Source organism: Apostichopus japonicus, chromosome 23, assembly GCF_037975245.1.
Source record: "Apostichopus japonicus isolate 1M-3 chromosome 23, ASM3797524v1, whole genome shotgun sequence".
NCBI lineage: Eukaryota > Metazoa > Echinodermata > Holothuroidea > Aspidochirotida > Stichopodidae > Apostichopus > Apostichopus japonicus.
In genome coordinates, this window is record NC_092583.1 from 7,888,764 (window position 1) to 7,905,161 (window position 16,398).

A 16,398-nucleotide genomic window follows, 5' to 3' on the forward strand; every position below is an offset into this window, starting at 1 on the left:
AATATGCCTGATATGTTTGTTTCAATATGACGTGGATAATGTTTTCATATTTATTGCTTGATCTGCATTGATTAATCAGTACAATAATGTATTAATTATAATTATTTGTAGACATTTCTCCTTCCAATTTCTCGATACCGACTCTTTATCTCTTATTCGGATTCCACATTTGATCTATTATTGGTCTACAGGTCGACATACTATTCGACAAAACCAATCATGAAACTGTACGCGTTCCTATGGATCACACTGACTGGCTGCTATGCAAGTGATTGCATAAGTACGTATTCACTTAATTCTCTATATTAATCTCAATAATAATGATAATAATCAGCAGTTATTTTAACGACGCTTAAGCGACCACAACTGTGGGAGACACCCGCAGGGGTTTATGGATTACAACTTGCACGTTGTATGTATGTAATGTATGTAATGGTTACATAAATACCGTCTTTCTCACGTATGCTTGTTTAGTGTTGATTATTTCCGTTGCCAAGTTACAAGTCAGTGAAATGTCGATATATAAATGGTAAAAAGGTAAACGCTCCTTTGATATAACATGATATGGTGATCGTCCACTATACACTATACATACAATTTTGTTCAAATCAGAATGCGAAGTCACATGTTAAAATATTGTGAGAAAGGAATCGTGTTAGGACATACAAAAAGGTGGAGAGAGACAGAGGGTGGGAGGTGGAGAGAGGCAGAGACAGGCGGAACATGGAGGGATGGAAGTGAAAAGGGAGGGGTGGGGTGGGGTGGGGTTGGGAATGGTGGATGATGTTGTTCACTTTCACAAGGGTATGCCTTGCTAATATTCTCATCCTTTTAAATGGTTGTAAGAAGTAGGTAATTCATGGAGTTGCAGGCCACAGTTGGGTATATGACCACTTCATTCTGGGGACACATCGATCGTCATACACTTAACAATCAAGGTTGAGGTTTAAGAACTAGGAGTAGTTCGCCACATTCTTTCTTACATGAATCTGACCTACTTTGATCTTTGATCTCTCCATTGATCATCTGGCTTTCGACGTGTTATTGTTATGTTATGTAAACGTTCATACTCCAATATCGTAGATGGGTTTAAGGGTTTCGGTCATTTTGGTGTACGTGTCATTACCAAATAGCTGTTTGTTTTATTAACGTTTCACGTCTAACTAATGGTTTTGTAACTATATTGTCATAATAACGTATGCCCTACATCATATACTCTTGCTCACATCAAGTGTGAAGTCCATCGGTATTACTGTTTATCATTAAATCTAAAGTTTTTCGCCCCCACTGAGCTCAAATTGACTTTTGACCTGGTTTGATCATGTGACTTTTGGTTGACCTGATATCCTTCATGTGTTTTGGCAATTTGTTATTTCGGTATATGCGTACTGGCCGAACTGCTTATATTTAACCTTTGACGTATTGATGTCATTAATCACTGAGGCACTACATTCTATACACATTCACTCAACTATTATGTTTGAATTTACTACGTGGAACACTTGAGATCACCTAAACTTCTTTTGGGTTTGGATAACAAGAGAAACCTATGCAGCCATGATGGCTTGTGTGTGTGTGTGCGTGTTTGCGTGTATGTGTCTGTGACGCCCAGCTTGTCAAAAAAGATATCTCAAGATAGGAAGCATGAATACTGTTTACACTCAACATGATTATGCATCGTATTGAGAAAAGGCCTATGGTTTTTCGTGGTGGTCAAAGGTCACCTGAGGTCACCAGAAGACATTGTCAACACATTGTCTTAATTGAGGAAAATTGGATACTTTACATGCTAAGCATGTGAATGAGTTATGTGGAATAGAACTCAATTGTATTTGGTAGAGGTGTGTATTGCCATGTACAGGAGACTGACATGTGTGCATCATGCCATAGTGTAATTGTATCAAAATAGTGGTTTAGGAAATTTATATTATAAGGGCTATTTCTGGTGAACAAGCACAACTCTTGTAGAATAAAGTCATCGAAACCTCAATGCATGTTGCATTCCGGTTTTAAATTAATGCCTAAGCTGTAAACGATCTAACATTTTACAGGGTGCAAGGGTTGCGGCCATTTATCAATGTACGGAGGAAATACACACAATGTGCTGATACATATCCACCAATTTTAAATGATAAACGTTATGATCCAAATCCTCTTTTTCTGAATTTAACTTGAGGGATTCAGCCATTTTGGTATGCGAATAATTACAGCACTAAAATGTTGCCTTTATGGTTATTTGACCTATGACGTCATTTATCACGTAGGCGCTACATACTGTATCTTTCCACAGACCTAGCATGCGAATTTGAAGTAGTTTGATTTTTTTCGGAGGGGGGGGGGAGGGGCAGTGTCGTTACGCGAACTACTCCTTCACCATCCGTTAACTTCAAACACTTAGTAGTTGCCCGGTCATTGGATCTAGTGCCTACATAGGTTCAAAGGTCAGGGGTTAATTCGCATTACAAAAACATCATTTTGACAATTACGAGCATACCAACATGGGAACATGGCTTACTATTGAAGCCCATGGATAGTATATCATGCAGCTGTTTTAAGTTGATATTAAAACTTTTTTTATAACTTAATATAGTTTTTTGTTTTTAGTATATTACAAATAATAACATGCATGATAGCATGAAAGAAGAAAATGAAATATTTGAAATGTGAACTGTTACATTTATTCTGTATTACTCTTTTGTCTTGATCCTAACAGAGTTCCCATTAAGCTGCCTAAAAAGTGCGTATATTATCTTCAATGTTTTCATTCATGACATGAGTTTGGTAATTCACCTCACACCACCCAAAGCCATGTTTAAAAAGAGAAGGGAAAAAAAGGTTCCTGCAAATAAATGAGAAGTGCCGTTCTTGTCAATGAATAGTTCACTCTTTCATTTTCTTCCCTTGCTAAATCTGTTTGTTGAGAAATCATGACAGTTAAAAGTACCATTTTCTTGAACAGTAGAAAAAAAATGTATTGAAAAAGTGCTGCTTTGGCCGTTTTTATTAAAAATATTCAAAAGTAGAATTTCTTGTAGAGATGTTTGAAAGATGTGCAATGCTCTTACACAGCGTATATGTACATATCCACTTTAATTGTTAATTGTTTCCGCCGTATATATAGTAGTAATAACCTCCGAGTCGGTAACTATTATATTCGTTACATATCATCTAAATTTACCTACACCACAGCTATTTTTCCTTATTTGTATTCTTCACCCTAAATCGTATGAATTCACAATAATCAGCTTATCATTTCTTTACTTCAATTTAATTCCACAAGTATTTTTTGCATTGTGTTAAAATTAATGTTGTATATTTTATAATGAACAGTAGGTTTTGTTGAATTATATTAGCAATGTGATTGCATACTTGTATAGCGATGACTTCAAAACATTCCCTTTCCACTGTTATTTTTTCAACTGTCTACAGGTCCGCGGGAGGAATGCAGTATGTTAACATCAATTGGTTGTATTTGTAGTCGCTTTCTTTGTTTGAAAAGTTACTTTAGGCAGATAGTTCATGTTGATAGGTTACAGTTCGTTAAAAAGCTCCATCGTCACTCCATATTGTATTTCTGTGCACTGTTTAATTAAAAATATGCCTCAAAAAATCACGATCATCAATTAAAGTGACTGGTCTACTAAGTCTAACAGATCATCAGCTCAGTTTCTCAGATGCAACACAAAGCTCAAAAGGAAAACATAAGCTTTCAACTCAAATAACATGCCACCATTCACTTAAAACTTGTCGAAAGGGTACTATGTTGAATATTACTAGAGGGTGTATAATGTCAAAAGAACATATTTTCGTTGGGCTATTAGAATTTGTAAAACAATGGCTTCACTATCAAATTTTAGACATGCTCTTCCCGACGTCATTATCAATCTAGCCTTAAGAGACCACAAGAGAATTAGAATTTGTGAAACTAAATATTGTGAAATATGCAACAGCTTGCGCCAAAAAATATTATCTCTTAACTTTTTCTTTTCTTTACTATAACGTATGAAGATTTAAATTTTGCCTCAAGTAATCATACGTTAAGCGTGACTCAACCTATATGACATTGTCGTGTTGGAAAATATCGTGCCTTTAAACATACTGTAATCTGTTACACTAGTATACCAAATACCTACCAGTTCATTCAATATGAATTTAAAAGGTTTGCGAACCAATCAGAAGCTTTGCTTTAAAATTTAAACACAAGATCGCTATTACCTAGAAGTAGCCAAAGAGTAATAACCAAATTGATTAATTCAGTCAGTCTGCTATTGGGAAATTCTGCAGAATGGAGCCGGGATTGATGTGTAGTTCACATTTTATACTAAACAATACCTTGTGCTCTGTGTGTTTGGCGGGGTGTGGTGCAGGAGAAGCTATGGATATCGAATTCTAATATAAATCTCGCACACTTAAACGTTGGAGGCTGCAATCAAATGGTTTACTTACCCCCCCCCCCCCTCCCTCTCCCAGATCCACCCCACCTTCCAATATATAATCTAATATAATTTAGAAATGTTTCAAGCGAATACTATTTGTTATGGTTTTATGGTAATTTGTTTTCCTCTTGATTCGGACAGGCATCTACGAACTCTGTGACTTGAGTGCGTAAAGTCATTTTAATAATTTTATTATTAGTATAGCTATTTAAGTTTATCATTTGAAAGTAGACGGTTTGATGATTTGAAAACAAAAGAATATAAATAACATTGCGAAATATTTTTTTTTTAAATTTCGCGTCTTGCATATAAATATTATCTTTTTCAATAATATATTTAGAAAGTGAATTTCCTTCCTGGATAAACTGTTAACACATGTTCAAAGGTGGTGTAAAATAAAGATATTGAATCCTTGACAAATGTAATATGTGTATACATATTCTGTACGAGCGATAAACCAAATAAGTATTTAAATAAGCCCTTAGAAGTTACCTTAAAATACGATAAATTATAGTCCAAACATGTTTTGAAAATATGAGAGTGTATTATGTGCAACGCTATGTACGTATACCAACTGGGCATGATAGGATGTATACTTTCGCGATGTGTACGTAATATTTAATAGGCACTACCTGTTCGTGTACACGCGAAAGTGTATTTGCTGAGGAAATGGGAGTGCTAACTTCAAGTCGCTCGTTTTGCCTTTTTGCCTGCACAACGTCAATAACCAAATTGATGCGTTCGAAGAAACGGTGCTTTTAGTGAGAACCTGGTGAATTTGAAAAACAGATTTCAACAAGAAGAAAACGTCGAATGGGGACAATTTTTCCACATGGTTAGAAATAGAAAATAAGAACTATGAGGACAATGTATACACAATTTCAACCAGACAATACCTTTAAGTTTAATTGGTAAATCGTAATGTTGCGGTTTTTTTTCTTCTATCTCTCTCGGTGATTATCGCAGATCCCCGTTGGTGTAAAGGTAAATGATGACGAAGATGATGATGATGATGATAAGGATGATGAGGAGAATGGTGAAGATGATGATTAGGATGATGAGTATGATGATGAGCATGATGAGGAAGATGAGGATGATGAGGATGATGAGGATAATGAGGATGGTGGTGATGATCATGATGAGGATGATGATGATGATGATGATGATGATTATGATGATGATGATGATGATGATGATGATGATGATGATGATGATGATGATGATGAAGAGTATCATGAAAATGATGATGATGATGAGGATGAGGATGATGATGTTTAGGTTGATGATGATAGGATGATGATGATGAGGATGTGATGATGATGATGATGATGATGATGATGATGATGATGATGATGATGATGATGATGATGATGATGATGATGATGATGATGATGATGATGAGGATAATGAGTATGATGATAAGGATGTTGGTGATGATGGTGATGATGATGATGATGATGATGATGATGATGATGATGAGGATGGTGATGGTGATGGTGATGGTGATGGTGATGGTGATGATGGTGATGGTGATGATGATGATGATGATGATGATGATGATGATGATGATGATGATGATGATGATGATGATGATGATGATGATGATGATGATGATGATGATGATGATGATGATGATGATGATGATGATGATGATGATGATGATGATGATGATGATGATGATGATGATGATGATGATGATGACACCTGTTTAATTTGGTTCTTACAGAGTTGTATGAAAGTTGCGGAACATGCTCAGGTAATCAGATTTTTCTTTAAATTGAACATTTAAGACGGCATCACACGAATTGAGTCGCAAATACTATTCTTGAACAGTTGTAATATTCACGTACACCCTTCATTCATTAACCCCGCATTGAACGAAGCAATATTTGTCATTGAAACCCTTGAACTTAACGTTGCAGTCATTCCACATGTTTTTTTATTTTTATTATTATACTTAAGTTGTGAAGTCCCTACCACGGGGCACCCTTTTACTCTGGTACCACGTTTACCATATATTTTTCTTAAAGTGTGAAGTCAATTAAATGTTTCCACTTCAAAGTTTAGCGTAATATTACTTATGGTAGCTCTAACAATAACGATAAAGCTATAACAATTTTGTTCTTTTTCATTGCGGCCTTCGTTACACCTCCAGGTTGTGGTATGTTACTCATGATTATGTCTTTTATTTTTTCTATCCAATGGTGTTTTCATCCATTCCTACGATAGTACGACGACACTACAGCTACAAGTTCACTTTAAAAGTTACATCGATTGTAATGGAAATTGTCTTTGTGACATTACCAAACTACACTTTATATTAAATCAAAAACCTTACCACCTCCTACTCATAACAAAGAATGAATTCAGAAATATCAATGTAATTTTTTTTCATTTCCTCATGAAGTTAGTATTTATTGTCGCTTTCAGGAATTCCAAATAATAAGAAACGAGAGGGCAATCGATGGAGTTGCAGATTTCACCCTTCAATGACGGTTGTGATTGTTGGGTTTCTTCTGAATGCATCTGGTTGCTATCATTAGGCCAAATTGACCTTTCACCTCAACTGACCTTTGTTATCGAACCTAAACACTTAAATCTGTTATATTTTAATATTCGTTTCATCATTCTCTACATATCGTGTGGTTTGCTGCATTTTACATATATGTTGACAAGCAGGAAATGGCTAAAAACAAATTTTTATGTGTCTTCATCTTTGACCTTTAGGCGTGTGACCTATGACGTCATCAATCACAAAAGCACGATTTTACATGGTCAGGTAGCTACCCACCGAGATTGTACATGATTTGGCTTACGGTCTAGGCGGAGTTGACAACACATGTTTACTCACCCACACATACGCGCGCACCAACCCACCCACACACACTTCCACACATTAGTGTTGTGGGTGAAGTACAATATCTTTTCTCCCTATTCATTAAAAGTAGGGAGATCAAATAATAAGCAAATATTTTATTTCGTCTTGCAGCATTTCTTATTCATACCACATTCCATATAATTTAACATTTTGACAATGTCACTGTTGAGATTCCAAGCAATGATGCTAATAATGTCGATAGGAAAAAACAGCATGTTGAACTTTTAATTCAAAGGACCCATTATGTTGAAGAATTCCTGGATCTTTCACACGACTTAATGGTATTTCAGTTTGCTGGCTCTGTTTGTGATGTCACGTCTCAGCTGCGCAAAACACTGAAATACAGTTCTACGATCCTATTTATTTTCAATAGTTCATTATGTTGAGAAGAAACAGAAAATGGTCAAAACGGCGTAATAACTATATGGAATATTTGGAAAGTAAATTGGAATGGTTATTTTGCCATTCTTATATTTTCTTTTGTTCCAATTAGATTTCCAACAACTCTGCGAAATATGTGCGTATTTTTAGTTAATAAAACAAGATCATATTAAATTGTGTGGGAATTCGAATATTGAATGATGGATACTTAATGATATAATGCATTAACCTGTGTTTGGAAAGTTAACAGAATGCTTTAAAGCGCCCAGAAATGTCTTTTATCTTTGTTTTGAATACGTGTCATATTAATTGTTTTAAATTATATTTCCGTCGCTGGTCTTTTATCAATGCACTGTGACGTCAAAATGACAGTTATAACGATGTCACTCTTCTTTTCGGCTTATCTACAGTTCCGAGATCGTGCAGTAAGTTAACAAAGGTCACATGTTGGCTTTTATTTGACGTCATTTTGCCGCTAACTTAAGACTGTGTTCAAAGCATTGCATATGAATTTGAAGCATTGTGTCCATGGCTTTGTAAAGGATTGTGTTAATGGCATTGTGCAGGATTATCTTCATAGCATTGCACAAGATTGCGAATGATGGTGAAGCACTGTTCTCATGGCATTGTCCAGGATTGTGTTTATGACATCGTGCAGGTATGTGCAGGCTTTTGCCGGCTTGTGCATAATTTGTGTTAATGGTAATGAAAATACGGAGTGGCTAATTGTGTTAGCTGTAGTCATAACGGTATCTGTTTGATATCAAATGTTAACAACTTGATCAAGAAAATTGTTATAAAATTAGAGACACTCTTAACCAACTTTCAAAATAGTGAAAAAAGGTATATACTACAATTCAGCGAATGTAATAATCTGCTGAAAGCTTGCACAAGGTCTTTAAATGAATCACGCACACGAAGCTGAGCGGCAGTCGCATAGAACCTCGACTTATTCACTTATTCAGACCAAGAAGGGTTCCTCTCATCGTATATGACACTAAAGGTATATTGTAATACAAAGTTGTCAGTTTAAAGTCAGAGTAGGAAGAATGTAGGTAACCTCAGTCGTCTCTGATGTAAGACACATACGGTAAATAGGAAAGGAAAAGTGCACCTACTCGGTAATGTTCTAACGTATCGTAATGTTTTTTTTTTCGCTAAATAAATAGCCTCTTGTTTCTGCTTGTATTTGTAAAAGTATACTCTTCAATCTGTTGTGTAGTTTAAACGAGAAAATTATTGTAACATAAAGAAATAAACACTTCAATAACTTGAATTTACGGAAACATTTCTCTATAGGGATGACCGGTAAGACATTTAATTTGACGACTTATTACAATATAATCAATTATTAAGAAGTGAATACGTTTATAACCATTCACATGAAGTGACGATCCCGTCGATGTGTTAAACGATATGTGAGAGTAGACCGTAAATCAGGTTCCAAACGATAATGAATACACCTGTGATGAAGGTTATCACCTATCTGTATTGATTCACTACGACGGGGGTAATGAACCAACGTCAGTTAATGCCTTGTATTTAATGAACAGTCGATTATTCTGGATGTATTCATTAAATTACCTTGCTCTTGGATGTTGAGTACGTAAACAAGAAAGCTATTGAAACGTATGGAAATGTACTCTTCAGTAACCTCAATTCGCCTTTATATTTTCTTCTGTTGTTTTCTCTATAGAAGACGATGGTAAGATATCTTAATTTGACGACTTATAGTAAATAATCAAAATAATTAGAAGTGAATACGTTTATAGACATTCACATGAAGTGAAGAACCATTCGATGAAGGAAATGCTGCCAAAATGATATTACCAACTAAGTCACTATACAGACAAACAGCGCATGGAAACGTTTTTATGTTTTTGAAAGTGTATAAAATGTGAATTTGTTTACAACATTTTAACAAAGCTTGTTAGCCAATTGCAAAATAGTGAGTTAAAGGTATACTTCAGTTCAGTGAATAAGCACATTTAATATTCTGATAAAATAAGGCTTAAGTTTTTGGGATCGTAGTACCATAAATTGCTGGAAAAGGTATTGTGTAAATAAAACGTTAATAGTGTTATGTTGTATACTCATGATCCAGAGTTACAACTGGACTCCCCCAGACGGTAACGGGTGTGAACAGGAGAAAATGAATTTCACTTCAAAGTTATATAACTGAATAAGAATGTTCGAAAGTGGTTAAGTTACGTTCGGAATAAACAGGCGAAATTCCCTTTCCACTCCTTAATTTTTATTTTTGAATAAGGATTGGATTTTACACCTTCCGGTTATCAAATTCAACTATTACCATATATACAAATTAGTAAATGACTGAGAAATTGACCTTCGGAAATGACAAGTTTTACCTAATTATATATAAGCTAGGTGTGAGGTCATGAAAAGTCGTGCATATTCTACAAGAAAGAAAGCACTTTTCACACCACTGGGGACTGACTGTTAAGGTCTCCTATCTGTGAGGATTCCCGACGACGGATTAATATATCACTGCCACTTAATGCATTTCACTAAAAGAACAGTCAATTTTTCTGGCTGTAATCATACCATTATACTCTGCTCTCGCATGTTGAGTACTTTAACAATAGACTTGTACCATTACAGTATATACCTCAGTATCGTTAAATTTACTATAATATATTGGCTTCTTTTTCCTCTCTAATGCAGTGCGAGGTAAAATATATATTTATTAAAGTTGCATAGTAAAGAAGTAATATGTCTAAAGATATTAACATGAAGGGAAGACCCGGTCTATGAAATAATTGCTGCCAAAATCGAATTGTTCAACTATTTCAATGTTCAGACAAGGCGTGGTAATGTTTTCATGAGATAATCCGATGTAGGAGTTGTGAACATATATACCAAATTTAAACAAATCTTCTTGGCGAACTAGCAAAATAATGATTAAAACCCATATTAAAGTTCAGCGTGTAATGGAATATTATAATCTGATATAATCTGCTATAAAAAATCTCCTTTCGCTAGAGGTTTCACGACGACGGGGTTAATATATCTACGCCACTTAATGCTTTTCACTAAATGAACAGTCAATTGTTCTGGCTTTAATCATAACATTATACTCTGCTCTCGCATGTTGATTCCTTTAACAATAGACGTGCACCATTAAGAAATATATACCTCAGTATCGTTAATTAACTATAATATTTTGGCTTCTATTGTCCTCTTTATTGCAGCTTATGGTAAGATATATGTATTAAAGTTGCATAGTAAAAATGACAATATTAAGAAGTAATATGTCTAACGATATTAACATGAAGGGAAGACCTGGTCGATGAAATAATTGCTGCTAAAATCGAATTGTTCAACTCTAGGTCAATGTTCAGACAAGGCGTGGTAATGTTTTCATGAGATAATCCGATGTAGGAGTTGTGAACATATATACCAAATTTAAACAAATCTTCTTGGCGAACTAGCAAAATAATGATTAAAACCCATATTAAAGTTCAGCGTGTAATGGAATATTATAATCTGATATAATCTGCTATAAAAAATCTCCTTTCGCTAGAGGTTTCACGACGACGGGGTTAATATATCTACGCCACTTAATGCTTTTCACTAAATGAACAGTCAATTGTTCTGGCTTTAATCATAACATTATACTCTGCTCTCGCATGTTGATTCCTTTAACAATAGACGTGCACCATTAAGAAATATATACCTCAGTATCGTTAATTAACTATAATATTTTGGCTTCTATTGTCCTCTTTATTGCAGCTTATGGTAAGATATATTTATTAAAGTTGTATAGTAAAAATGACAATATTAAGAAGTAATATGTCTAACGATATTAACATGAAGGGAAGACCTGGTCGATGAAATAATTGCTGCCAAAATCGAATTGTTCAACTCTAGGTCAATGTTCAGACAAGGCGTGGTAATGTTTTCATGAGATAATCCGATGTAGGAGTTGTGAACATATATACCAAATTTAAACAAATCTTCTTGGCGAACTAGCAAAATAATGATTAAAACCCATATTAAAGTTCAGCGTGTAATGGAATATTATAATCTGATATAATCTGCTATAAAAAATCTCCTTTCGCTAGAGGTTTCACGACGACGGGGTTAATATATCTACGCCACTTAATGCTTTTCACTAAATGAACAGTCAATTGTTCTGGCTTTAATCATAACATTATACTCTGCTCTCGCATGTTGATTCCTTTAACAATAGACGTGCACCATTAAGAAATATGTACCTCAGTATCGTTAATTAACTATAATATTTTGGCTTCTATTGTTCACTCTATTGCAGTCTCTGGTAAGATATCTTAATTAAAGTTGTATAGAAAAAATGACAATATTAAGAAGAAATATGTCTAAAGATATTAACATGAAGTGAAGACCCGGTCGATGAAATAATTGCTGCCAAAATCGAATTGTTCAACTCTAGGTCAATGTACAGACAAGGCGTGGTTATGTTTCCATGAGATAATCCGATATATGAGTTGTGAACTAATATACCAACTTTAAACAAATCTTCTTGGCGAACTAGCAAAACAATGATTAAAACCCATATTACAGTTCAGCGCATAATGAAATATTATAAACTGATAAAATCTGCTATAATAATCTCCTTTCCCTAGAGGATTCACGACGACTGTGTTAATATATCAACGCCACTTAATGCTTTTCACTAAATGAACAGTCAATTGTTCTGGCTTTAACTATAACATTATACTCTGCTCTCGCATGTTGAGTTCTTTAACAATATACGTGCACCATTAAGAAATATATACCTCAGTATCGTTAATTAACTATAACATTTTGGTTTCTATTGTCCTCTCTAATGCAGTGCGAGGTAAGATATCGTAATTAAAGGTGTATAGAAAAAATGAAAATATTAAAAAGTAATATGTCTAAAGATATTAACATGTAGGGAAGACCCGGTCGATGAAATAATTGCTGCCAAAAATCTTCTTGGCGAACTTGCAAAATAATGATTAAAACCACCATTACAGTTCAGCGCATAATGAAATATTATAATCTGATATAATCTGCTATAATAATCTCCTTTCGCTAGAGGTTTCACGACGACGGGGTTAATATATCTACGCCACTTAATGCTTTTCACTAAATGAACAGTCAATTGTTCTAGCTTTAATCATAACATTATACTCTGATCTCGCATGTTGATTCCTTTAACAATAGACGTGCACCATTAAGAAATATATACCTCAGTATCGTTAATTAACTATAATATTTTGGCTTCTATTGTCCTCTCTAATGCAGTGCTAGGTAAGATATATTTATTAAAGTTGCATAGTAAAAATGACAATATTAAGAAGTAATATGTCTAACGATATTAACATGAAGGGAAGACCCGGTCGATGAAATAATTGCTGCCAAAATGGAATTGATCAACTAGGTCATTGTATAGACAAGCGATAGTAATGTTTTCATGAGATAAACCGATGCATGGGTTGTGAACATATATACATAACTTTAAACGTCTTCTTAGCCAACTTGCAAAATAATGAGTATAAAGTATACAACAGCTCAACGAATAATGACAAATAATAATCAGGAGTCATTCAAATTCGGACTATTCACTTATTCAGACCTTGAAGGGTTACTCACGTCGTATATATCAAACCGTGGTTGCATAGTCATACAAAGTGGTCATTTTTACAGTAGGAATAGGAAGAACGTTATCAATGACAGTTGTCTCTGTTATCAGAAACATACGATAAAGAAGAAACGTAATGTCTATATTAACGTTAATAAGTGATATAGTATATACTTCATGATCCAGAGTCACAACTGAGCTTCCCACAGATGATAACGAGTGTGCAAAGGAGAAAAATGAATTTCTCTTCAAAGTTATACAACTGAGTAAGAATTAATCACAGACAACATGCGCGAGTTGACAGTTAAACAGATTCCAAAAGATCATGTATACACCCGTGATTAAGTTGATAACCTATATGTGTGGAATCTCTACGACGGGGTAATGTACCAACGTCACCTTGTATTTCATGAACAGCCGATTATTTAGTCTATATTCATAATATTACTTTGCTCTTGCATGTTGAATTAAACGTAAACAAGATAATTATTGTAACGTATGGAAATAAGCTCTTTAGTAACGTTGCTTTACGATGATATTTTTCTTCTTTTGTTCTCTCTATAGAAGATAAAGGTAAGACATTTTAATTTAAAGACCTATAGTAAAATGATCAAACTAGTTATGAAGTGAAAACGTTTATAGACATTCGCATGAAGTGATGATCCTTCAATGAAGTAAATGCTGCCAAAATTATTGCATTAACTAAGTCAATGTACAGACAAACAGAGGAAACGTCTTAAAGTTATAAAAAAAATTGTGTCGTGTAAACATATATACACAACTTTAACAAATCTTGTAAGCCAACTTGCAAAATAAAAGTGAGTCTAACTAGATAGTAAACTACAGTTTAGCGAATAATGAAATTTATTAATCTGAATAAAACAAGGATCTAGCTTTTGAGATAGTAGTAACATAAATAGTTGGGAAAGGTAATGCGTAAATAACACGTTTATTGGTGTTATATTGTATATCTCATGATCCAGAGTTACAAATGGACTTCCCCAGACGGTAACGGGTGTGAAAAGGAGAAATATGAATTCCTCTTAAAAGTTATACTACTGAGTCAGAATTATTCACAGATAATTTGTGAGAGTTGACAGTAAACCAGGTTCCAAACGATAATGTATATACCTGTAATTAATATTATCACCTGTGTTGATTCATTATGTCGGGGGTAATGTACCAACGTCAGTTAATGCCTTGTATTTAATGAACAGCCGCTTATTCTGTCTGTATCCATGAAACTTCTTTCCTCTGGCATGTTGTGTTCGTAAACAACATAATTGTTTTAATTGGAAGAACGTTAATTTGCGATAATATTTTTCTTCTTATGTTTTCCCTATAGATTACATTTGTAAGTCATTTTCATTTAAAGACTTATACTAAATTGATCAAGGAAGTGAATACGTCTTAAGTCATTCACATGAAGTGAAGATACCTTCGATAAAGTAATGTTGCCAACAAGATTGCATTGACTAAGTCAATCTACAGACAAACAGCGGAAACGTTATTTAAAAATATATGACTTGTGAACAAATATACACAATTTTAACAAATCTTGTTAGCCAACTTGCAAAATAGTTAGTAAAAAGTATAGTACAGTTTAGTGAATAATCAAATGTAATCATCTGATAAAACAAGGCTCAAGTTTTAAAGCTAGTAGTAACATAAATAGTTGGGAATAATATTGTGTAAGTAAAACGTTGTTTATTTATTGTATATCTCATGATACATAGTTTAAAAAGAGTTCTCGTGACGGTAACGGGTGTGAAAAGGAGAAAAATAAATTTCTCTTTAAAACTAAACCAAATTGGTGTGCAAACCCCTGATTAAGGTCCCCAATCTTTGAGGATTCAAGACGACGGTAGGCAGTCTACCGATGTCGCCTAAAGCTTTTCACTAAAATGAACAGCCAATTGTTCTGGCTGTATTCAAAACACTATGCTCTCGCATGTAAAGTACTTAGACAGTAGACTTGTTATACCATAAAGAAATATACACCTAAGTTATGTTAATTGAAGATAATATTTTGGATTTTTTTCTCTATATTAAAGCAATGGGTAAGATATTTAAATTTGAAGTAGTATAGTAAAAGATTACTTTATTAAGACATATTATGACTATAGACATTCACATGAAGGGAAGATCCCCTCGACAAAGTAAATGCGGCTCATATTGAATTGTTAAACTAATTCAATGTATACATACAAGCATTGGTAATGCCTTCATGGGATAAAACGATGTATGAGTTGTGCACATATATGCCCAATGTTAACAAATATTTTTAGCCAACTTGCAAAATAGTGAGTGGAAAGCATACTGCAGTTCAGCGAATAATCAAATATAATAATCTGCTGTAATAATCTCCTAAATGTGTGGATTCACGACGACGGGGTTAATATACCAATGTCACTTAATGCTTTGCACTGACTGAACAGTTAACTATTCTGGCTGTATCCATAACACTATACTCTGCACTCGCATGTTGAGTACTTTTAAAAAAAGACTTGTTGTACCATAAAGAAATATTTACCTCACTTACGTTCATTCACGATAATATCTAGGCTTCTTTTTTACTCTAATGTAGTCTGGGGTAAGATATTTTAATTTGTATAGTAAACATTATATATTATATTTATTAAATTTATTATAACTAAATTTAATTACTTATACACATTATTTAGAAGTAATACGTCTATAGACATTAACATTAAGTGAAACACCCCTTGATGAAGTAACTGCTGCCAAAATTGAATTGTAAAACAATCTTTAGAATGTTGAGTAGACGATATGTGAGAATATCCCAGAAATTATGCTCCAAAAGATAATGTACACACTTGCGATTAAGGTTATCACATATCTGTATGGATTCACTACGACGGGGAATAATGTACCGACGTCACTTGATTCTATGAATTAAATGAAAAGCTGCTTATTCTTGCTGTATTCATAAAACTGCTCTTCCATATTAAGTACGTAAACAAGAGAATTTTTGTAACATGTGGAAATATACACTTCAGTAATGTCAACTTACGATAATATTTTCTTCTACTGATTTCTCTATAGACCAATTTGGTAAGACATTTTAATTTGAA

At 34.0% G+C, this 16,398-nt stretch overlaps 1 long non-coding RNA gene across 1 annotated transcript in view; it reads left to right on the forward strand.

The window, feature by feature from the left end:
• Positions 1-6,194, forward strand: part of LOC139964456 (uncharacterized) — an 8,681-nt gene extending 2,487 nt beyond the window's left edge. Inside the window, exons 2-7 of the long non-coding RNA XR_011791973.1 lie at positions 192-280; positions 2,714-2,737; positions 3,430-3,447; positions 4,578-4,601; positions 5,403-5,420; positions 6,163-6,194. This is a non-coding gene — a long non-coding RNA (uncharacterized lncRNA). The remainder of the gene's footprint in view (positions 1-191; positions 281-2,713; positions 2,738-3,429; positions 3,448-4,577; positions 4,602-5,402; positions 5,421-6,162) is intronic.
• Positions 6,195-16,398: the final 10,204 nt, after the last annotated feature.